We start from the raw sequence: 25,802 nt of genomic DNA on the forward strand, positions 1-25,802 counted from the left end.
TGTTTTCTAACAGACAGTATATATATGTGGTGATTGAGCTGTGTCCATCTCCTGAGAGATCCTACCCCTGATAATTAACCCGGGTTACAATTTCTCTTGCTTATTCACATTTTAGCTACCAACAGTGGATTTACCTCGCTCCTATTTTCTACAGTGAGCACTTGGGTTATTCCCTCATCTTTTGACTGGCTCTTTTAACCTCTGTCCAGTTATGTATAAAAGTGTTTGCTTCACATTTTTCGATGGCATGTTAGCATTCATCATTCTTCCGATTCATGCTTTCAAATCTTCTGACTGAACAGCTTTTTGGATTAATTTCCACTGCTCATGTTTTGTGAATTTTTTGCTATTTCAATTTTCACTTTTATTAGTTCTCTAAACCATCTTTACCTTTTATAATGTTTTAAGTGATTCTTTTGACATCTGGGGTTGCTGAAGTGATGCACAGATTGGGCCCTACTCTCTTTTTAAGCTGATGTGGTGATGGCCTCTCGAGGTCTGGACTGCAGCCTGAGCTCCTTCCAAGCTCCATTTCATTCTGCTGCAGGTTTCTTTGAACAACTGAAGCTGTTATACTAATAATTGGATTATAAGCATAGTTGGTTGTTTGATCCTTCATGTGCTTTTGATGCTAATTCTACTTTAGGACTTTGTGTTGTTTTAATATGAATACCTTAAATATAGTTAGTTTCCTAAGATGCCCACAGATTTGCTTCAATGGATGAGACCCTTTTCAATACATTGATTCAAGGTTTTTTCTTCCAGCCAGTCTCTGTCAGAGATGTATGGCATTTGATGTATATTATCTTTCTTTCAGGAGTGAGATTCAACTGTAGGACTGACTTCAAAGTGCAGCCTCTATGGAAATCTAGCCTACTTACACCAGCAAATCTTTGAGTGACTCTATTGCAGTGTTGTATGTACTGGAGTCCACAAAGCATTTCATAGTCTTGTTCGTAAACAATGCATTTAGGTGGTTCATTTCCAAAGAAAAAAAGTCAGAAAAGCATAATTTCTAGTGTCCAGTAAAAAACCCCAACCAAACAAAAAACCTCAAACAAAACCAAACAAGCATCACAGAATGTTTTTTGGATTTTTTTTAATTTTACTTTTTTAAATCATCCTGAATACCTTTTCACACCAGTATGGTAGTGTAACTTTGTGCCACCAACTCAGAGTTTCTTCTGGAAATATGTGGTAACTGCCTTTGAACTGTAAGTGCTCCAAAGTAGTCCTACCCTCTCCAAGAGAAGACTTTAAGGGTATTTCTGTTGCTCTAATCCACTTAAAGTGGGTTGCTAAAAATCTCTAGACTCTCTGACAGAAGATGCTCTGTTCTGCAAGAAACTCTAAGCACCAGTCTTTCAATGACTCATTACCAGTAAAATGTAGACACTCTCAAAGTGAGAACAAAGTAAAACTACTAGCTGTCAGCTAGAAGAAGGAGGAGAGAAATGAAAAAACTTAGTGTGTAGTTGATAATTAATCTTTAAGGTGCTGCAGACTGCACTTAGTCCTTGTAGTGTCTAGAGAGAAAAAGATGTCATCCACGATCATACATATTCCCCTCTTTTTCTATCAGAATGTTGTTTAGGCCTTGCCTCTTCAAAGATTTGTGCACATATTTAACCTTACTGACTTACTCAAATGGTAAAATTAAGGATGTGGGTCAGTCTTTGCACAAACAAGAAGTGTACTTTTTTTTTCCCCCTAAAGTGCACATTGGCCAAAGTAAACTGCAACAGAAATGAGGGAACATTTCCAAACCATTGTGTGCAGACTTGCTTGGAGGGTTTCCTGAACTGCATCTCCCTCTGACACTTTTGAGTATCAGGATTGCGATGGATGCACATGATTTTATTTTAGTTATCTGAAGTGACATACAGTGAGCCAAATTTCCATGTTCCAGTAGCTGAGTTTTCAAGAGGAAAAAAGAGTTCTCACTTGTGAAAAAATCACAGAAAACGCTCTCATTTTGGAGAAAAAAAATTTTATAAAAACCTGCTTTGATTAAAAAAGCATGTTATTATCCAGATATTAATTTTCTACTTTTTTAGCTCATGATTAAGGAGGCTTTGCAGTTACACCTTTTCCTTTCCACTCTTGTTATTTCATGTATTCAATTAATTTAACAATAACAAACTGAAACATTGCAATGTGAGGTGAGGAAAGGCAGCTTTTTAATACCATTTGGTTGTTTGCCAAAGATTTTGCAAGTGTTCCTGTTAGGACATATTATTACAGCATATATGCTACACTATATATATACAGCTTATTTACATTCTTACAACATGTTTAAACTTCTCAGTTATAAATTTCTTGTATGTCTAGATTTGCCTGGGAAAGCAAACCTGCACAGCCTGCCCTTGTCCTTCTTACTTGGCAAGGTTGATATAGCTTTTGTCGTGTTGGGGCATCTTGAAGATACTAGCTTAGCACTCCACAGTGGCTTGAAAAGGTGTGTGTTTAAACGGGAACAGGGGAAATTCAGAGAGGAAAGCTGAATGGTTTATGTGAGATGAAAAGAAAGAAAAGTGATAGTAAGAGATCAAAGTATGTTGATTCAGTTCTATAATTTAGCCTCACTATCAACCCAGGTGACAGTTCACCAGTCGAATTTTTTCTGCTTGCCTGTTCTCCCAAACAGGGAGGACGGAAGGGGAATGGGAAGAGGAAGCAATTCTCAAATCTACCCTATTGTTTTCATTTTACAAGCAGAAGTGAATTTGGGAGTATTTGAAAAATAGCTCAGTGACATGTTCCCTGCCTTTTTTTTTTTTTTCCTGTGGTTTTGTTTTTGTTTGTTTGTTTGTTTGTTTGGGTTTTTTAATAGTTCTTTTTTCTCTTCCTTTGGAAGGGGTTGTAGTAAACTCTATTAAATATGAATGTTAATCACACAATGAATTTTGGATTTTTTCGTCAAACATAAGGCAAGTTCTTCAAGATGCTCTTCTTGGTAAGAAATGGCGAAAGTTGTCAGTGGGAATACTCATATGATCCTTTATATGTTCCTGCTTGAAGTATGTGAACAGTGAAATTGCAGTTGAGAAACGGCAGTAGGAATGTACTTCATTGTTTCTTCCTCAACAAGTTCCTACATGCACCTATTACTACAGAATGGAGTTTTTCTTCTTATGTCCTTGCCCAAGACTTTGAAAAAAAGAAAAAAAAAAGGCAAGCAAAAAAACTTTCCACAGTAAATTCAAGACAAAAGGAAATAAGTTGTCCACAGGGAGGCTGGTGCATGCTTTCTTAAATTCTTGTTCCAGCTAAAGGCTCTCTGAACTTTTTGATGACATAAAGCATGGCCGTATTTTCTTCACTGATGATGAAAACTTTATCTTCTAATTCTTTGGAAAGATAGTTTTATTCATTGCTTTATCTCATCAAAGCGTTTCTAGAACAACTTCGTGCTGCAATACTGTCCAACATTTACTTATAATGTGGACCCATAGGGCCTGATGGTGTGTTGTTCTGTAGCTATTTTCAACAGTTACAAATGGGATATGATTATTCCCTTATATGAGAAAGGTGTGCTTCAGGCATTGAACTTACATGAACTGTTTACAACAGGCACAAAGCAACAAGAAATTCAGCAGTGTTCTCATAAAGAGTGCTTTTCCCTCGCCAAGATATTGTCTGTTCTCTTGGAGCATTACCACATTGCAGACTCACTATTCAAACATCTTGTGTAAATAATAGATTTTTTCATTGGCCCAAATCTGAAAAGCTAGAGGAGAGGTGAGGAGAGAATGATCTGAGTCAAGCAGAAGAGAAACTACCCAAATTTTAAGCTAAATTCAAAACCTTTCATTAAATTTGTGGGATCTTCAAAATCTTTTCCTTGTCAGCTGTATTGTTTTAAAGCATAAAAAAGTTATTTTGGAAGAAATAGTAAAAACTTCATTTAGAAAAATATTGAAATAAACATTTCACCTCTTCCAAACAAGCCATTAAATTTTAAAAATGTCTTAATATAAATGCCAATAGTCACTATTTAAATGTTTTCCTGTTACTTTTAATCTCTTTCCCTGTCTGATAGGTAAAGTGTGAATTATTTGTTTCTCTTAATTCCCTGGGAGTTGTGGGGAGACAGAATCGTATTCATCACAAACAATTGATCAGCTCTAAAACCAAATAAACACTGAAGTGTCTTCTGTTTGGGTATTGCAAAGCATGAGATATATTATTTGCATTTTAGCCTTCCTATATCATAGGCCGGTGCTGCTTGCCTATAATTCAACTTTCTCTTGCTCAGAATGGAAAATCTTGGCAGAGGTTTGAGTGACTGGCTTGCTACTTCCTTCTATTCTCATCGCATTCTTCCCTGCAGTGTGGATAGTCATTTTGGTGTAATTTGGGATCTAGAACAGTTTGGGTTGGAAGGGACTTTTAATGGTCATCTAGTTCAAACCTTCTGTAATGAACTAGGACATCTTAAACTAGACCAGGTGGCTCAGAGCCCCATCCAAACTGACCTTGAATGTTTCCAGGGATGGGGCATCGACCAAATCTCTAGGTAACCTGTGCTAGTGTTTTACCTCCTTCATTTTAAAGAAATTTTTTCCTTATGTCAAATCTGAATTGACCTCTTGGGAATGGTCCTGTACAGGGCTAGGAGTTGCACTTGATGATCCTTGTGAGTTTCTTCCAACTCAGCATATTCTATGATTGTGACCCTCTTAGTTTAAAAACACTGCCCCCTGTCCCGTTTCTACAGGCCCTACTAAAAAGTCTGTTACCATCTTTCTTATGTGCCTGTTTTCAGCTGTTGAAAGGCTGCAATTAGGTCTTTCCAGAGCCTGCTCTTCTCCAGGTCGAATAACATCAATTGTCTCAGCCTTTCCTCATAGGAGAGGTGTTCCAGCCTTCTGACTAGCTTTGTGGCCCTCTTCTGGCCCCACTCCAACAGGTCCATGTCTTTACCGGGCTGAAGATGCCAAGGCTGGATGCAGCACTTATGTAGCGCCTCACAGGAGCACAGGGCCCACCTCTCAAGCCTGTCTGGGTCCCTCTGGATGGCATCCCTTCCCTCCAGAGTGCTGACCACACCACATAGCTTGGCACCATCTGCAGACTTGCTGAGGGTACGCTTGCTCCCACTCTCTATGATGAAGATATTGAACACCACTGGTCCCAAGACAGAGGTCTGAAGGATACCACTTGTCACGGAATTCCATCTGGCCATTAAGCCATTGACCACTGCTCTCTGTTTACAATACTAGTCTTATAAAGGCTGGAAACTATGATCTTTTAAAAAAACCTCTATTTACAAAAGAAGGGCCCAATAATCTATTTTTATGCTCATTGATTTGCATCTTTTTTGGGTAAGCTGTAAAAATATCTGCTTTCTTTCCACCAGAAATTCCTATTCTGTGAGATGTACTCCAATTTCCTTTATCCAAAATACTAATACTAATACTTTTATCTAAAAATGCAAATGTAATTTCTAGGTATCTTTCTTCCTGCCATAATGGAAAGACCCTCAAGCATAAGACCATGCCTACCACTGTTTGTTGTATCAGTTCCACATGCTAATTTGATTTCCTGTAAGAGGAGCTGAATATATTCATTCTGCATCAGTGCAGGGGAAAAAAAAAAGAAAAAAGGAAAAAGCTTGACCAGTGCTTTAAAGAGAGTGACCTCAATGAAAAATATTAACTTTGTTCTACATTATGAGCGTTAGATATAAAATCTTGCTCTAGCACAGGCTCCTGACTTTCCCTGGTTTTCTGGCTGGTCACGGATGTTGTTTCTGCCACCTGTTTGAAGACAATTGTGCAACTGGGACCGTGGAATGACATCCAGTTGCCTTTTTTTGAATATGAATAGGACTTTTGAAATTGGCTGTGCTGAGCAGTTTGGGGCTGAATCACTTTGTAGACTTGCCAGAGAAAGTGTTTAGCCGATGGACATGAGCCAAAGCCCACTGAATCCCACAGCAGGACTCTTTTTGGCTTTGGAAGGTTGTGGCTTAAGCTCTGTATGAATGACAGCTTTTCTGAAATTATTGAAAAGCTTACAGATTTCAATTTCTGGTTTTCTTTTTCCAAATGGTTTCACCTATATTTTTCAGTTTGAACCACTGCTACCTGGTTCTGCTCTTCCCTCCTCTGAATGGGATGTTAGGGCTGATGGTAATATGGATACTCCATCATGAAAAAGTCGTGAAATGCTCTGTGCCTACTGTCTGCTTTTACTTGCTTTTCATTTGTGAATGTGTGCTATTTTAAAGCACTTCAGATACTGTCAGACTCCAAGCTATTTTGGACATGAGCATGTAATTTCCCTTCCTTCTGCTGCAATCACAGTTGGATCCTGCAGGCGTTTCCCATAACTGGCCTCAGTTATCAACAGCAGGAGTTTTGGTGTATTTCCCTTCGCAAAGATTTTTTTTGCCAGATGGGAGTTGTTAGTTGTTTATACCAGGCTATGAGTAATGCCCTTTTGCTAGCACTGTACACAATGGGGTTTTTTTTGCCATTTATTCCTTCTGTTGTTGTATAATGTTAGCTTTACAAGTTGCAAAGAACAATCTTTTCCCTGCAGGTGTCCTTTTTTGTGCTTTTTACTCTTCCCCCCCCAAAAAAAAATTAAAGGTAAAAAGAATAAATAAAAATAGAAAAATTAACAAGAATCTTAGAGGCCTTTCCCTTACTACTTACTGCTGTGAATAGATGTTAAACATAGATTTGTGAGTCCACTTTCAGGTTTCTCAGATGCCAGTTCTTGTTGAGTCCTCTTTACGTCTGTTACAGGACCCTACTTTCATGTTATATTCCATGGTTTTGTGGGATGCAACCTAGATATTACCAGTTCCTAGCATTTCTGTTAAATGTTGGGATAAGTTCTTTCTCTGCAGACCTTACTCCATCATAATTCATACAATAAGATTTTATCCTGTGGGCCATTGAGCATGTTCTATGAGAAGAACCCTCAACCCATGCTTATTCTGAATATTGACTTTCCATATTTGGTCCATCACTCTGAAGTCATAACTTGATAATGGAAACTGTCTATGACAACTTTAGCATCTCTTTCATTCTTTATTTCATTTCACAGATAGATGAAATCTTTTATACTTCCATCTGCTTGCTTACCAAATTTTTTCTGTTTTTTTATTCCAGCAAAGTTGGCTTTAGTATGACTGTATGTAAGACACTTTCAGAGCCAAATTATCATACTTGTGCTACATTTCTACAGAGAAGGACAGCCCATGCCTACCACAATCTTTTCTTGTGATGTATAAAAGTCTGCTACAATAGCCCACTGTCAGGAAGTGTCCTAATTTCACGTGGTTCCTCAGGGACTTATGGATCAGGCTCCCTGTAGACCTGCTAAGAAGATATGTCTTTTTGATGTTCCACACTAGCTAACACAAAATTGCCTTTTTTGTAAGCTTTGAGTATATACCCCACTGCAGTGAATTAGAACCTCCCTAGATTGCTCTTGCTTACTTCAGTTATCTTTCACAAACCTCTTTAAAAAAACCCTTGGCCCTAAATATATGGGTAACATCTGCACTGTGCACTCTACAACGACAGTTATCTTAGCAGAAACTTGGCAGAACTTCTAATCAGATCCTAATTATATGGTTACCCTTTTGCCTTCACCACTCCTTTAAAGTCTCCCCTTGCTTAGGACTGTGGGATGGTTTGTGAGAACATGCAAAGAAACAGATAACTCTTGTTAAGACTCTGCCTTCTCTATAGCACTAATTCAACCACAAAGAAAAAGAAAGTAAAAATATGCCCTCAGGTATGCTTTATTTTATGCATATATTCAGGTCCCATGAAAATATTTATCTGTAAATAAGCAGCTTGGTTTAGTCTCATTTCTCAAGGTTATCTGGTTGCAGGGTGTACCATGCACTTTGTAGTAAGTGAAAAACAAGTTTAATCACTGAAATTCTGTTATTTCCACCTGCAATAATATGCAAGATCAAGGTAACAAATTTTATTTCCAGCTGGAGCTGCGGGGTAAGAGGCTGCTGCTGGTTTTCCCTGTAGACAACAGTAAAGAACACATTTTATGTCAAAGTAATTGCACTAACAGGTGCCGTTGAGCAACTGTGTTTTGGTTGTGACACTGTTGTGGCTCATTGCTTACCACAAATGTTTATATATAAAAAAAATTCAGTTCTGCTTTTAAATTCCTGTTCAACTGACAAGAAAGAATAGGGTAAACAAGGGTGAAGCAGTAACTACAGTTTAAAAGCTAGAAAGTCTCCTTCCCCTTTCTGGTGGGTGAATACCACTGTCCTATCAACAAGTCCTTCCTCAGGCATTTATCATAGCAACCATAAATTGGCACCCAGTGGTGGCAACATTAAGACCTGTAAGAACCGGATGAAATTCTTGCAATAGGATACATGCTGATATGGTTATGTTACATATTTAGGGAATAATGTAATTTCATGCATCAAATTCTCAATGCTGAGGTCTGCATGTACAGCAGACACCCTTCTTGCCTGCTCTCCTCACGTGGTCTGCCTCAGGGTTTGGCTGCTTCTGCTGCTGGAAGGGCAGTCTGTGCAAGGTGCAGGAAAGGGAGGGTTGGCAGCACAGCACCTAAGAGCCCACAGTATTTAGGGAGTACAGAAACAGTACTAAGTTTGGAGAAGGTTCCCCCTAGTCTAGTGAATCCATGTAAGCTAACTTGCTAAAACCATCACCTGCTTTGTGCCAGGCTCATGACAATGTTTGAGTTTTTCAAGGCTGTGGGCAGCTGGGGAGAAGGGCACTCCAAATAAGTGTATGAGCTGAAAAACTACATGCCTGAGCTGAAAACCTTGTGTGACATACGCCAAAGCTGTGTTAACAGGTCCTGATGTAATAAGACAGATATAAGATCTTGTAAATGATCTCCTAAAATGGATTCACCAAACCAAAATTTAACAATCTAAAAATGGGACTAGTGTCTTTAGCTGTCTCCTTAGTGTCCCCATAAAACCAATACACACATCATGCTGTCTAACCTGGATGTCTATTTCAATATTAGAGTGTATGTCTTTTAGGAAGCCAAACATTTATCTTTGCATCCTGACAAATGCATCCAGTCTAAAAGATAACAGCTCCTCATAAAAACACACTGAGAACAGTCTAGAGTCAGATCAGGAATCCAACAGTGTGCTTTTTTTGTCTAGCATCTCCACCTCTGTCTCGATACATTTTGTGCCTATAGTCTCCATGCTTTGTTGCTCAGCTTTAGCTTCCTCAAGGTTTCTTTCTGGCTCTTGTTATGTGTAGGACTGTAGTGTTTGATAAGACCTCTTTCCCATGCTTTCTGCACCATCCATCTCTTATGATTTTTCCTTCCTAGAGGACACTGTGTTTGCTCACTTGTGGGGGTTCCTCCAAATCCTCCTATTGCACTCTTTCCTCCATCCATACTCACTAGCCTTATTTTGCTGAGCTTTTCAATCTTTCCAATTTTTTTTCACTCTAAAGCAAATGACTTTGGCTTTAGAGCCAAATCCTCCTCAACATCTGAGTTTGCTGTTCATCATTGCTGCAGTAAATGTACACATGCATGTTTTGAGCCATAGCCAAGACAAGTGTACATACTGATGCCTAAACTTCAGTGAATGTGGTTTAAGGTAATTCATGTTACTTCACATTTTCTAGGTTTAAAGAGTGCTCACGATAATGAAGGAAGTCTGAACCCTAATACTACATTTTGGCACACTAAGACTTCCCTGTTCTCATTCCCTTCACTTTTAATTCCTTCTCTCTGTGATTAGTAATTTTCTTTTCCTTTGGACTGGTGTAATACCCACACTGCTGTGCAGGTATATTTCTGAACGGATTATTTTAACTCAGTTTTGAAGATGGAACTGAATTAATCCATGACTTCTTCATGTTATACTGTCACATTTTGTATCACCAGAATAATGGATGACTATTCTGTCTGAATTAACATTAAAATAGTCTCATGGAGGCTTCTAGGAGGATTCATCCTGGCTCCATCACAGGGTACTGTGAAGCATCTCCATGTCCTTTGCTATAAACTCACACTCCCAACCACTTTGCTTTCATGCTCGTGAGAATGAAAAACACTTTCATGGTATAGGGCAATGCTTTCAGTTTGGGCTACGTTTTTAATTTGTTTTCCTAAGGAAATATCCCTGCACTTTTTCTAACAGCTCTTTATATGCATGAGTGTGGAGGAGTCCCCTTGCTCTTGTTCTCGCTGTTCTTTGCTGCCCTTAGAGCACTGATATGGTATTATAGACAGATTGCCTGATGCTCTGCAGAACATAGTGTTTTATAGCCTTTTCATCAAATTGCCTTCTTACACAATGTTCATGATACAGGTATCAATGACATTTTTATTTCTTTTTCTTACTTTTTATTCCTTTGTAAACAGCTCAATAAAGCCACCAAAATTGGCAATTGTTTCAAATGAATAGCGCAGTACTGTGGTGCTCTGCAATACTTTCCTTTTCCTCTCTTTCTACCCCAGGTGTCACACTCCCTTACACTGAAACATCTAGAATGTGGTTGGATATTCCTGGCAGAGACTGAGTTGGACTACTGATGGGAAACAGTTGAAAACCTCTTCCTACCAGGACAAAACCGCTGTATCCAAAGGGATACCAAGGTTGTTACTTATCTGCTCATGTCAGTCTTTCTGGCAGAAGACATGGTTCAGAACTACAGTGCTTTTAAAAAGGGATTTCCTTGTTTGCACTCTCTGAATGTTTTTGAGGCAACCTCAGGCTAAGAAGACTTCTGGTATCTGGTACAGTTTGACTTGGTCTTTTTTTTTTAACTTGATTGGTCTTAAGATTTTTTTTGCGTATAATAAGGCTAAAGTGGAAAAAACATGGTATTACATCTTTTTCTGTTTCTTATGACTGCTCTTGCTTCCAGTTTTGTAGAGGGAATCTAATGCTTCAGACTAGGCTATTCTATTGAACTTCTAAAAATTTTCTTCACTCACTATTAATCAGCATGATCTTGGGACCTTCCCTTGGATGCCATTCTCAGAGCTGCAGAGTTGCCTGGGGCACATCAGTGAGGACATCTCAGCTTGCTGCATGTGCAGCTCCCCTTATCAAACTGAAAGCCAGGCAAGTTCACTAGGCATAAAAAATCTAGATTTTCTGAAAAGCTTGCAAGACATATGGATAAAACTAGAGGCATGGAGTAATAAATGGGACTGGATGAGGAGAAAGTGTATACATTTAGACCATTTAACATCAAATTTCATGTAAAGGTTCTGAGGCATTATCTGAATGTGAAGCTTAAGCTTAAACTTGTGGACTGTGAGACTACACTAAATGAAAACAAAACAACCAAGCAAACAAAAAAAGTGGGGATCATAAACTTAGAGCAGAATAAGCTGTTTCAGTCCCTTATTGCGTTTCCCCATACTGGGAGGCCTTGTTCTCTGCAGCAGTGGGGTTGCAGCTGCCATCTCACTGCAGAGCATGACAGATGGTGAAGAGAAAAACTCTGCTCTGCTTTTGGTGAGTTTTTGGGCTTTCTTCTTTCTACTGTTCACATGGCATGGGAGAAAAAACAGCCTGATGAAAGGAAAGCATTTTTATCTATCATTTTGCTAAGGAAAATACCCACAAGATTATAACTCATCTATTTTGTTGAAAATGCAGGCGAAGTACAAGAGGTGATTTATTTTGGTGAAGTCAAAGGGGAACTGTAACTTCTTGCAACAGGAAACCACCATCTGCAGAAAGAAGGTTGCAGGGTAACATCTAAGCTGGAGTTGGGACTACAGACAGTCAGAGGCAGCGGGACGATGGGGAGGGAGGGAGCAAGGCATGAACTGCTTGCTGCTTCTGGGGAGGCATCACCTCTGGGATGGCAGCAGTGCAGGGTGTGACATGGGTCACCTGTAGGAGAGGCCCAGGGGCTGAGGGAGTTCTTCAGCTGTTCAGGCAGCAGGACACCCTCGATGATCTCAGCTAGTTACCTGCTCCTGGAGGTAGCTACCTCCTGTTTGGAGGCAGCAGTGGCTGCCACTGAGATTGCTACAGAACTGCTTCAAATGACACCATGGCCACTGGTGTTCTCTGTCCCATTTCAGACCCTGGTGAGGGGCTGTGGTGTGCTCCCATGTGCCCACTGCCCCCACTAAGTGTTTCTGTCATATCTGAAAACTGACAGAGGGGAAAAACGTTCATTTCTCTTTGGTAAAAAAAAGACCCAGACAAACAGTATCACATTTACTCCCTCAAATAATAATAAAAAAATAATAATTCCAGTGGAAAATAGCTTCTGTTACCGGGAGTTTGGCACATAAGTATTTTTTTTTTTTTTTTGAGAGTGATTACTGCTCATATCTATGATCAGACTGCTTAGAAAAAAAAAAGAAGTATCTTCACTGTCTATGACTTGGCTGTGCCACCTCCAGGGCATGTATCTGAGTGCTGTGCATCCCCCTATCTGTGGAGTTGTGCAGAATTGCTGGTAATGGGGCAGTTGTGTTCTGCAAGGATGAATGCTCTGTCTCTCCTTGGCAACAGCTGTGGTTGCTGAGGGACTGCTGTTTGCTTTAATATCATGGTGAGGCTGGTGGTGGTGGCAGAAGGGAAGGAGTGGAGGGATGGTCTGCCCAAGAGGAGATAGTTACTGTTTAACTACACAGATTCATCTGCTGCACACCGTCTTTTAAGAAGTCCACAGTTTTCCTGAAAATGCTGTTGCTGGGAATGGAGAGGCTGCTTAAAGCCTGTCTCTCTCTTTCTGGATGCAGAATGAATGTGCACTGTTCCCTCCAGGAAGTGCTCCTTACCTGATCCCAAGGAGAAACGTTTGCCTTTGCTCTTGACCAGCACATGTGGCAGTACTTTTGCAGCCCCTTCCAAAATTTCCTTGGATGGAGCAGGACTCAATCCTTTATCAGGAGTGGCTCAGCACTTTTTAGATTTTTTCTTTAACTGAAAGGCTTTCTCCTGTCAGAGAATGTTATATGGCCAAAATCTATACCTGAAGACTGGAATAATAAATGGATGGCTCTAACATTTGGGTTGTGTCTGTCCACATCCACAAGATTTTTAAAAATCAGCTCCCAGTCAGGAACTATTCAGATGCTTCATGTTTAAACAGCTGTTTTCCTCAGTGTTCTTCCCCCTGGTTTATTGCCACGAAGTGCTTTCATTGTTGTGCAGGGTAGAAACACGAGCTGACAGTCAGCAGTCTGCAGGTAAAACATTAACTGGAGCAGTAACAACCAGGTAACCTGGCATGATGCAATCCATAGAAATCTCTCTGAGATATTAACTTGTGGCTGGGCAGGGAGGGGAATAGCAAATGTGTCTTCATGATATTTAAAATATAGATGACATTTAAGACTTTTAATCATTTTCTTGAAACCTGATCTGGTATTTGCTTTTCTAAACTTTAAATTCCAAAAAAAGATATCCCTGAGCTCAGAAGAAAGAAATAATTTCCCCATCTATGTTTAGGACAGGTGGATATTTCAGGGGTTTTTATTGGTATAGCTACAATCTGCTCTCCTTCTCCTTCCTCCTCCCCCTTCCAAGTGTGCAGTTACAGGGAGAGATGCCAGGCTGATATGGCAGGTTTGATTCTGTGCTCACGGGCAGTGATAGGAAGAATGCTGTGAGTGCCTGCCAGTCAGCAGTTCTCTGGAAATTAAAAGTTGATGGGCTATAACTGTAGCTGGATTATGGTTCTTCCTGAAAACTGAGAATGTGGAAAGGAATGAACATAGATGCTAATTTCCCGGGAAAGAAGAGGAAGGTTTAAATTTCTGTACCTATAGATTGAGAAAAAAGTTCATTTGAAGTACGTGAACATCCAACAAAGTCTTTTTCCCTTCACTCATGCAAGTTCTGCTAACTTTGGGGGAACTATTTATCCCAGGTACCAAGTGGGAAGAAATTGCACATAGTGTTGTTTCAGGGCATTTGTGCTCAGATTTGCTCACAGCAAAATCAATGGGAGTATTGAAAACAGCTGTGTGGAGTGCTGCAGTCCAGCATAGCTCTGAAGGTGTCTGCTTCTCATCAGGTGATGATACAGAAATCAGGAAATTCATATTTTCTCTTCTACTTAAGAGAGAATGGCAATCATATTTTATTCTTTGCCCCTCTTTCAGCACAGATTTGCTTTAACTCTTCAGCTTTACTCAGCTCTTTGAGAGCTAGTTCATTTTTCATTAAGAAAACACAATTTTTATCCTGGTTAAGTCAGTTTTCTGTCCTGATTGCTGGGCTTAAAATGATAAAGGTCTCTGCATGAATCACAAGAAGACAAAAGACATCTCAGATTTCATGGCTGTTTACAGTAGGGCTAATATCAAATCCTTTGGCCAGCAAAACACATTAGTTCAAAATTCAGAGGACTGGAAAAAATTACTTTGCTTGATTAGCTTTAAGCTGACATGTCTGAAAACATCAAACAAGGATCAGTCTGCTTGTGAAATTTGTTTCCAGTTATAGAACATGACCTTCTTGATTCCCAGCAGCATCATGTCCTAACTTAAAAGAGCTACGCTTTCTTCTCACACCCACAAAAGTACCCCCACAGACTCTTCTGTGTTGGATAACACCACAGGAGACCCCTGCTGAATTCCTGCATCCATGCTAAGAAATATGGGGAATCAGAATGATCTGGTGAAGATGTAGAGAACAAGACACAGAATCACAGAATATGCCGAGTTGGAAGGGACCCGCGAGGATCATCGAGTCCAGCTCCTGGCCCTGCACAGGATCATCCCAAGAGTCACACCATGTACCCGAGAGTATCATCCAAATGCTTCTTGAACTCTGTCAGGCTTAGAGCTGTGACCATTTCTCTGGAGAGCCTGTTCCAGTGCCCAACCCCTCTCTGAGTGAAGAACCTCTTTCTGATATCCAACCTAAACCTCCCCTGACACAACTTCAGGCCATTCCCTCGTGTTCTGTCCCTGGTCACCACAGAGAAGAGATCAGTGCCTGCCCCTCCTCTTCCCCTCACGGGGAAGTTGTAAACTGCAATGAGGTCTCCCCTCAGTCTTCTCTTCTCCAGGCTGAACAGTCCAAGTGACCTCAGTCACTCCTCATACGGCTTCCCCTCAAGGCCCTTCACCATCTTTGTTGCCCTCATTTGGACTCTCTCTGATAGCTTAATAAGTCTTATGAGGAGCAGATGAGGGAGCTGGGGTTGTTTAGCCTGGAGAAAAGGAGAATCAGAGGAGTCCTTATCACTGTCTACGACTACCTGAAAGGAGGTTGTGGTCAGGTGGGGGAAGGTCTCTTCTCCCAAGGGAGAGGCAAGAGGATGAGAGGAAATAGCCTTAGTTTGCACCAGAGGAGGTTTAGATTGGATATTAGGAAAAATCTCTTCACCAAAAGGGTTGTCAAGCACTGGAACAGGCCACCCTGGGAAATGGTTGAATCATCATCCCTAGAGGTACTTACAAGATGTGTAGATGTGGTGCTTAGGGACGTGGTTTACTGATGCACTTGGCAGTGTTAGTTTAATGATTGGACTTGATGGTTTTAAAGATCTCTTCCAACATAAGCAATTCTATGGCTTTATGATTCTCCTTGTCACCCTCAGATCAACCCTTTCTGCAGCCGACTCACCCTAGACACAAGTTGTATATGAGGTGAAGGATATTGCTTCAGCAGGCAATATCCTGGCAACAGAATGATCCACATTGTATCAAAATGTAGGATTTTTCAAATGGATTTGCAGGATATACTGACAGAGTTTTTCTTCATCTTTACACAACACAAGCCAAAGCGTGTACTGTTAGCACAGTAGACAGGTAATGAGCCACAAGAAGGGGCAGAGGACAGCCCAGCTGGCCCAGGCAGATTTATAAACCAAACTGGGAGATACCATCTCCCAATGTTTTTTCTTTTTCTCACTGCTGTCTTCATGGGAGAAGATGCAGTCCTCTTATGATGAGAGCTGGCAAACCATCTCTGCTAGACATAGAGCATTGAGTATTGAAATAACAAGGGTCCAAGGTACCAGTGCAGAAGAGGGAAGAAAATTTCCCTGTAAGACTTCACTTACATATCTTGGGCTTACTCAGGCTCTCAGTAGGGGAGGTAGGAGGCAAGCTGTTACCTGCAGGAGGAGATAGGAAAGGAAATAACAAACCTAAAATGATTAGGTGTTTCTTCTGGGGGATAGGAAACAGAACAGTGCTGATTTAAAGTGGGTAATCTTCTCTCCAGCCTGTACAGCACTTTCAAACAGGAGACTTTAGCTCTTACAGATTTCAGTAGACTGAAGCCATAAAAAGAGGCAAGGACCAAGAATACTCCAGCAGTTTACACACTGCAGAACAAGCATCCAGTGTTTGGGGTTTTTTTACAGTGACTGTTCTATATGTTTATTTTTCATTCCCTTTAGCAAAAGTATCAATGAACAGAATTTTAGAACCAGGCATGAATACACTTCTTTCAGACTCTCTACAAGTGATATACTGGTATTTACCCAGTCAGGATAACCAGGTCAATTGTTTTTGGCACAAATCCATAAGCATCAGTTCCTCTGTCTGGCAAATGATCTTTTTGTAGCAATCGTCAGGACTGTTGTCTAGTCCACTTCCAAAACACCATGACAGAAAACAAGGAGCAGATTTAGCAAAACAGCCAAGTTCACATAGAGCAAAAGCAATCATCTGAGGCAGATGATTTCCATACACATATGTGGTAGGCCAGCAAACTGTTATAAATATCTGCAAAAGCAATAAATAACTCCAGTTCACAATGGGTGGAATTCTCTCCAATTCCATAGTTTAGAAGTGGGACCCACTATATATAGTTTGAGAGCAATCTTCAGGATGTGAGGAAATTTCATTCTATGAGCTGCTTTAATTTTGGCCTTATCCCCTAAAATTATCTGCCAAACTTCACTATAACATGCAATATTTGGGTGGAATACATGGAAGCAGTTATATGGAATATAAATGCTTTATATATTGTGTGTGGTGACAGTTCTGATGAGTTACAAGAAGGGCAATGCCTAATGCAATCAATTCTCAACAAATTATTAATGTTAATTTTATAATGAATTTATAATCTTTATACAGAAATCAATAAAAACTATGACTAAGAGCTTGCCAACCTGAGAAGGATGTCTGCTTTAAACTTTAGTCTTGAAAATTGAGCAGATTTTTTTGATAGTAACATGCTGTGCTTCAGACACCCAAGAAAATGCTACAAAATTAGTTTTCTAAGATCCTTTGTTTTTTTTTATCTGAAAACTGTTACCAAATTTAAGGCTATAAAAGTTTTCAAAAGTATGAAATAAGTCCGTATTCCAAGGACTGGAAAAAGGGCTGATTTGCATTTTAATTTTAGGTATAATATCAAAATATGCTTGAGTTCAGTATTTGCATTAATAATCTAATAATCTAAATCATACTTACATGATGCTGAACTTGAAACTGGCCATTACAACTCAGGAAAGGGATTTTAGAGTTGCTGTTGCCAAAATCAACTTAGTGTGCAGCATTGGACACAGTAGAGCAGCTGTTCTGGGGCTGTTGGGTTTGGAAAACAGAAGGTTGAGGTTTGTGATCAAATCAAGATGGTGGGTACTTTGAGTGAGAAACTATGGGCTTGTGCTACTTGACTAAATTAGTAGAAGGTCAGCTTAAAATTAGTAAAAGAAAAGACTTCTTTTTTATTGGGCATCAAACTTCTGGAATTTGCTACAGATGTACCAGCAGATTCAGAAAGGGGTAAGACACATTTGTGAATATTAGAGACCATAGGCAAGGAAGTGCCCTCTAGCACCCCCAGCAAGGATAAAGGAGAGAAGGATGTGTCCCTATGCACGTGCACTTCCCAAATTAGCATCTGTTTTTTCATTATTGAAAAAGAATACTATTCAACATGAGCCAGGGGTCTGATGCAGTAGGCACTGGTTACAGTTTTGTGCTGTATGGCTGCTCTCTGTGCTGAAGATGATTTTAGTGTACATGATTTTAGTGTAGATTATTTAGTTGTACATTTCTCTTTGAAAGGAGAGACCAAACAAGCTGACAGTGTAACAGGATGGGTTACTGAAATAGTAGCTGGAACTTTTCCCTCCAGGAAAGGTGAACATTCCTGGAAATGCTTAGAAATTTTTACTAACAACAGATTTCCCCCCATTTTTTCACCATTACTTTAAAACAATATGGAGTGATACATAAACCATCCAAATTTAAGGAAAGAGATGTCACAGTACTCTTTGCCTCCATCAAATACAGATAAATGTGAAACCTGTGTAAGTGGACAAGTCCTTACATATTATTTTCCTTCTTGTTCTCTTTTCACATTTCATGTATCTGTCCCAATTTTGGTAGGTTAACAGTACTCTGTCTGCAAGTCCTTAGCTTTCATTTGCTGTCTCTTGCAAAAGCTACCCAGCCTCATCTCCCCAAGTCTCAAAGAAGCTTAGTGGAAGGTTGGTGCCTATCCTTGATATGACATGAAGAGTGGAACCTTAAGAATGAAGCACCCCAGCACAAAAATACCTGTTAAAATCTTCATTGCTCAAATATGTCACATGGTAGCATTTCCAGACCTTTATCCTTGCACTTCACACTTGTCAAAATTGAAGAGACAATAACTCATTGTTTCTGGGCAAAGAAATTCACACTGTCCTGCTGTGTGACTTCTGTGGGGAGCAGGAGAGCTTCTAGAGTGTGAATTGTTTTCTTACAGGCTTTTCTTCATACAGAAGGTGCAATGGCCTTCTCCAATTCTTCCCCTCGTGCTCACTGTACCACTTATTAAATAGAGGTTGACCATTGTAGAATTTTCTCTCTGCTAATAAATAAAAAAACAAAGCTGTGTGAAGCTAGGCATGAAGGGTATTGGTGGTTTGCCATTAATCTTTCAAGCAGCAGCCAGATATCTTCTGCCAGTTGTCGTGCATTTTGCTAGGTAAATTTTATGGTTGTCTTACTGGATATTCTGTGTGTGTGTTCACATATGTGACCACTAAAGCTCATTTCAGGTGAGATGCTTGTGGGTTTGCTGACAGAGACCAGCTGAAGGCAAGACAGTGAGCCACCAGTACAGACGACCTGGATTCTTACCATTTGCTATGTTTTTTCAGACTTTTGCCAAAGACCCTAGATTTTGCAACTTCCTATTTCTTGCCTGGTGCCAAGTACTATTCAGCTCTTTCTCTCCCAGCAGAAACCCAGAGCTATGAATCTGAATGCCATTACTCCCAATTGCAAATAGTCTTACATAGTCTATGGTTCACTGATGCAGAAGTTGTAGTCTATGGTCTATGTCTATGTGGTAAAGAAATATTTAAGAAATTAAATTCAAAAGAAAACAGTTCACACTTCTGACCTGAAGGTGTCTCAAAAATAGAAGTCATATTCATAAAGGCTGGACCTTCATGTATTTCTCATAGTATTAACACCTACAGTGGAAAACAGCAGGTGACCTGCAAGTTAAAATTAAGTTACAAACCATTATAGTATTCTTCCTGTTTAGCTGGTTTTTTTTGTTTTACTTTGGTTTTCTTAGTGGTTTTTTTCTCTTTTTTTCCTCCTCATTGTTTTGGTTGTTGCTAACCAAACCATCGAATCTTTCATTTTATTCGTAATATGTTAAATTTTGACAGATTAGTAGACATAGTTATTCTATCAGTGGTGTGGAGAGGTAGAGCCCCTCTGGAGGCCCTATGCACACCCGATACCCACTAACATTACTGAAACTGTTCTTCAGGCTTCCCTGCCACAGCTGAGAAGGAGAATAGTAACAAGACTCTAAGGTATGTCCACGCAGAGCAGCTGTCAAAGTGTCGTACTATGTTTTGCATATTTACTAGGTAGGTCTGCCAAGAGTTGCCACACTGAGGAGATAAATCTGTGATTCTTGGAGCAATGCAAGACAGTGGCCTCAGAGAAAAGATCTCTGAGTTGAAGTGGGGCATCTGCTGCAGCCCTTTGCTTTCCAGACACAGAATGCTTTTCACGGGGATGTTCATGTCACTCAGAGGCAGTTAAGAATGTGATATAGTCTCTCCTGGTGCATGAATTGAACTAATTTTCTCTTTGGCTAACTCCTACCTTGAGATGTACCTTTGGACATGCTATCCTGAACTGCAGTAGATCCAATGAATGCAGAAACGGGCCATCTGAATGATTCAGGTGACATTTATTCCTAAGCCAAAGCTAACATAAATCTAAGACTTATGCCTTTCTTTGGACTTTCACTAAGGCTTTACAAAGCCAGCTCAAGGCTTCTTGGCAATGCTGCGCAAAAAATAATAATAATAATAATGCAAAAAAAATGTGCTTCCTGACAGAAAGTAAAACTAGAGGTAGGATGGACATGGAATGGAGGTATGTAGGGACCACTGTGGAGAGTCAGGTTGCTGCTCTCAGTGCTGCCAGGACAACAAAGGGAGGCTGTACCTGCTTTTGACAGACACCCTCTCAGTCTTCCTCCCTTTGCTTTGCAAAGGGAGCAGACACAGCTGGCTCCAGCACAGCTAAAGCTGCCAAGGATGTTTTGTCATTGCCCACAGTATAGTGAGGCTTTGTTCAGAGTTAGAGTTCACTGGGGTGCTCTGAATTGGAGATAGCCATTCTTGCCAGGGTGGATTTCATCCTGGCTGTTCATGGGTGCTCATTCCACATCATCTGTGGAAGGATTTTAAAGCACTGCGTTTTTTTTTTTTTTTTCCTTTGTGAATTTGAGTTTTATTGTTTCTGAGAAGCATCCTTTTCTCTTTAGGGTTGTCATTTGGCCAAATAATTCATGACCACTGTCTATGTGGGTGCAAGAGTTGGACCACAACTTGCAAGTTCTGAGCTTTCCTGTATCAAGCCACAGATGTGGTACTTCAGTTCATCCAGGCATCACTTCCCTACTTGCATGTAGCTTTCTGCTTCAGTGGAGATTGCTACTGTAGCTCAACTTAGAGGTGAATATCTAACAGCAGAAGTCATGATGAAGACACTGTGGTTACTCAGATTATTATTTGAAGAAAAAAGTTGTTCTCAGCAATGACTGTATACAATTTCAATCAGTTGGACCACAAAGGTCATAGTGCAGCTTGAAGTGCAGGCTTTATGCAAGCACTGCTTGATTGCTTCACTGGAAACTGTTACAGCTCCAGCAGGTTTTTTCCTCAGTTTCTTTCCCAGTTAAACCCCAGAAGTTTGAAGCAGTCAGTGCAATGCAAGCTGCTGACAGACTAGCAATAGTGTGTCTGTCCCTCCTTGCCAAGACCAATTAGATTCAAATGTCGCAAACATTTCCAAGAGAATTAACATGTCGGCACTAAACAGTGATTCACAAGAATTGCACAGATGCAGTTGGGGCTTTATTAACTGCCATGGAAAAGTAAACAAATGGTGGGAGAAGGCCGGCATTGTGGGCCATATGACACCGGGAGCCACTGGAAGAAATGTCTGTGGCAATGGGCCAAACTGGCGGTGTTGAATCTGGGGGCCTGTTAGATAAGATGTTTGCAGTTTGTCAAGATACCCTATTTCCTTCTCACTTTATTTGTTTACTTTTCCTCTCTGCTGGATGGATCTGACTCTCCCTGCCTCCTCCCTTCTTCAAAAGCAAAGTCCATACTTTCTGCACATGCTGCCCCTGAGTTGGAGATGGCTTGTCCCTGCTGCAGCTAGCAACAGGGAATTGTTGGCCCAAGTGCATCCTCCTTTTAGCAGCTGCAGCAAAGTGCACATGGCATAAGTGGAGCAATCAAGTGTGCATCACCAGGGAAGAGATGAGGAGCCATACAGGCTCGGGCTTCAAGTAGAAGTCATCTTATTGGCTCAAAAATCCCTGCTTATAAACTACCCTTTTGTATCGTGGTGTGTTTGTGTGGGTACAATGTGAAATCCTGCTCATGAACATCACTGGCAGGTAAATCTCTGGTCTTGCTGGAAAGATGAGGCTCATCTTACTCAAGTCATTGTGTCTGAGTATAGAAGGGTCTGGACCATGATGTTTTTTCTTGGTTTGGACCACGGCAATTTTTCTGAGCCAGAGAAGGCTTGTCTGGGGAAAATATGTAGTCCTCAAGATATAAAGCAACATCTTTATTGAGGTGAATATTTTGGTGGAGGGAAGGAGTGAGGGTTCATAGCTAACAAAATATTTCTAACATCTCAATTTTGAGGAACACTTTTCTTTAATTGGTTCCAAATCACTCCACAAATGAGTCTGTGAAAATTTATATGTAGGAAGACTTGTTCTATCTGTCCTATGAGCAAGAAGAGACAAGAACAGAGCTCTTCTGAAACTTACTGCATGTGCCACTACTGACCCATTGGTGGGAAAAAAGTCACTATTTCCCTAGAAAGAGTACAGATTTTGGTCATATTTTCAAAAATGCCAATTATTTGGGATTTCACAGTTCTGGCTAAATCTAATGTCAGGCCTGACTTTACAAAAGTCATTATATTCATTCCTTGCAAAAATCTGTTTTGTTGTCAGATGTACAAAAGGGGTGGTACTCAGATTCAGGAATTGCATGTAAAAATTTGAGCCAAGTGAGACATTTACAAAATTGACACAAAAGGAGAACCTGAAGTTTCAAAATGTGGAAAACAGTCCCTTTAGACTAGTGCTTTGAAAGTGTACTCAGACTGGGCAAGACATTGCTGAAAAGATGTTATCTGTAAAGCAGCAAGAGCAAGTCAAGATAATATTCTATTATGCTTTCTATGAAAGGTATGCCGAGAAACTAGAAGCAAAATAAACCATAGAACTATGCCTCTACTGCATGAGAAATGTTACCCCAAGGAAATTAAAAGCTGCATACAATTGCAAGCGTTAATCCCCACCTTAGACACTGTGAAAAGACCCTTGAGTTTCCCCTTGGCAGAGCTTCAATTTTTAGAGGAATTTTTGTGTGTGCACAGTGGTGCCCTGGTAGACACGTATGGATCTGTGCCCTGCCTGTACCTGCTCAGCGGGAATGTAAACAAGACAGGGATGCTGTTGCTTTTAGCTATTTGATCTGTTGAAATCACCCAAGGAGAAATCATAATAGTGTTTCTTCTGTCTCTATGCTGTGTGTATATTCTTTGTGGCAGAGAAAGGAAACTGTGCTCTTTGCCAGTGAGACCAAGAACAGAGAATAAAGTCCTTGTGCCTCAGAGAAACAAGAAGTAAAATAAAGCAAAGGTTAAATCTGCAAAAGTGTCATTCATTCACTGTGCAGCAAATGAGGCTGAGGCAATCTCTGAGCAAAAGTACCCAAGACAGATGATGTGACTGCAGTCATGTATGTTGGCATTTATTAGTCTTGCCTGGTTAAAGCTCTCATGCTGTCGATGTTGTGCAAGAATAGATATGGAACAGTCATGGCTGAGAAGTGAGCTAGACCGGGGCATTTCAATACATTGCAAATGCTTATCAGACCAAAACTGCACAGAATTCCCGGAGAGCCCATCTCATCAAACCCATTTAATGCTTGCTTGGTGCTGCCACACTTGCTGTTGTTTGTTGTCTGAACTGTCCTAATATCCCAAGGAAGGCTGTGAGTGAGGACATCTATAGCCATTTCTAGTTTTGATAACTGTCTAATCTTGAAAGACTTCAGTTTTTTTTGTGTCTGACCCTCAGTTTTCCCTTAACTAAAGAGATGTCACTGTATATGCGCAAATACGTGTGTGTCTCCACAACAGGACTTATATTACTCTTTGAAAAGCACATTTATGCTTCTGGAAGAGCTAAAAAAACTATTAGGTGTTTTATCTCTTTGATAGTAGGAATAGTTCAGGAAACAGCTGCCAGCTGCTGTTTCACAGCTGTTGATTTCTCCAGCATGTCAGTGCTATAGTAATAATTAAAATGACAGATAAACAACATCCATGTTTGCTTTTCAAGCCTAGCAGTGAGTAAATTCTGTACTGACCACGTTAGAAGTGCATGAACTGTTTTGACCCTTGCCAGCACCACAATATCTGCCTCTTGTGAATGCAATGTACTTAATTATTGTTATTATTTGGAACAGAGGGTTTGATTGATGCACACTTAGTGAGAAAAGTCACACATACATCTATGGGCACAAACCCATATTCCAATTCCTCCAAAGGCATAAGAACATAGTTTCCTCATGGTAGGAATCCTGTCTTTTATTTAATTACAGGCAGGATTAAACCCTGCACTAGGTCAAATTATGAAGTTCAATAGTAAAATTCAACACACATTTTCAGGTGTGGAGTCCAATTTCTCTGCGCACTAGTGTAATATTCTGTTGTTGAGGAGGAGGAGAAAGCATGTGTGGCTTTGTTTCTTCAGTGCTGCCACACAACAAGAAGTGGCTTAGTTCACCCTGTCAGGTGGAGAACAGGCGGTGTAAGTTATATAGCAGAACAGCTGATTCCACGAAATGCATCTCAAAATTAGTTAAACAACCCAAGAGCAAACACAGCCTGTGGTTTAATGACAGCTGAGTGAAGGTTTGCATTGTACTGATAACATCCTGTGTCTCTGTGGTCGTGATGTGGTGTAGGCACACGTAGTGCCTTGCACTACGTCATGAGATTCTCACACTGGCTGATTTGGCTGTTATTTAATAAGTTTATTTTCCTCTTCTTGCCATGGGATTATTTTTGTTAGTCTCTGATATTCTCAGAAATTCTTCAGATATTCTCAGAAATTAGTGCTGCTAATGTTTTGCTTGATGTTTTGCTGAAATTGGTTTTTCTGCAATTTTTTAAATGTCACATCTATTCTCAAAGAGCAGTTACTTAATTGGTGTACAGTGCTGGATCAGATTCAGTACCTACAAACATATTAGCTAGGTGCAAAGCTGTATGGGTTGTCAGAACATACAGAGCATGTCAGAACATGTCAGAACACTTGAAGAAGAAATGTGAGCTCAACATCCTGTACCAGAAAAGTGACAAACTCTGATGATGTGGGAAGTAGCACAGAAGGGTAATACCTAGGGCAAACCAAAGGCACAGGCCCTGCTGGATGCTGCAAGACATGAGCAGAAGTCAAGGAAGGCACCTTAATGGCAAAAGTCCTACTCTTTGGGACCATATAAATCCGAATAAGAACAAAATCAATAATATTGACATTTCCTAAAACATGTCTGATATGTTCTCATACCTATTAGATTTCTTATGTACAAATAAACACATATATTTTATATATAACAATTTTATATATTACAATTAATGAAACCCAGGTTTTCCACAAAGTCTTTGTTATAGTTATGAAGTACTTAATCAGTGACATCCTATATCATTACCATTTCATAGCCTGGGGAACAGAGAAACAGAAATAAAATGACTTGCCATACAGGTCAGAGCAATCTTCAGTGGCAAAACCCTGCATAGAATTTAAACTTCAGTAGCCCAGTGGTCTGTTTTCTGGGAATTGTTGCCTCCATATTTTGCAGTATGCAAATATACAAATATGGAGTAATGGTATTAAAATACCAGAAATAACCTAAAGAAAAATAATACACAAATATAAAAAAAAAAAAGGAAATAAAAGGTTTTCTGAGTAGAAACACAAAATTATCTATTCAAGTACTACTGTCACTTTCTACTCAATTTGTTTTTTGTAAAACAATATCTGACCCACATTCCTGTATGTACTTCCAATATTTCTGTATTTTGTATTTTTCCAATAAAAAAACCCAAAAACCAATCCCTTGAAATTTTTCGATCATCTTCATTTGCTCTAGGAGAACGAAAGGAAAGCATGCAAAGCCAGCAGGACTCCTGAAAGGCCAGTTTTTGTGGGATTTTCTTTTCTTTTTATTTTCTTTCATTTAGTGCACTTTACAAATGTGCTGTAGGCTCAGTTTATAGTAAGAACACATTTTATCTGACAAAATGGTAACTGATGCAATATGATTTAAAAGTCTCCC

The sequence above is a fragment of the Pseudopipra pipra genome, chromosome 5, assembly GCF_036250125.1.
Source record: "Pseudopipra pipra isolate bDixPip1 chromosome 5, bDixPip1.hap1, whole genome shotgun sequence".
Lineage (NCBI taxonomy): Eukaryota > Metazoa > Chordata > Aves > Passeriformes > Pipridae > Pseudopipra > Pseudopipra pipra.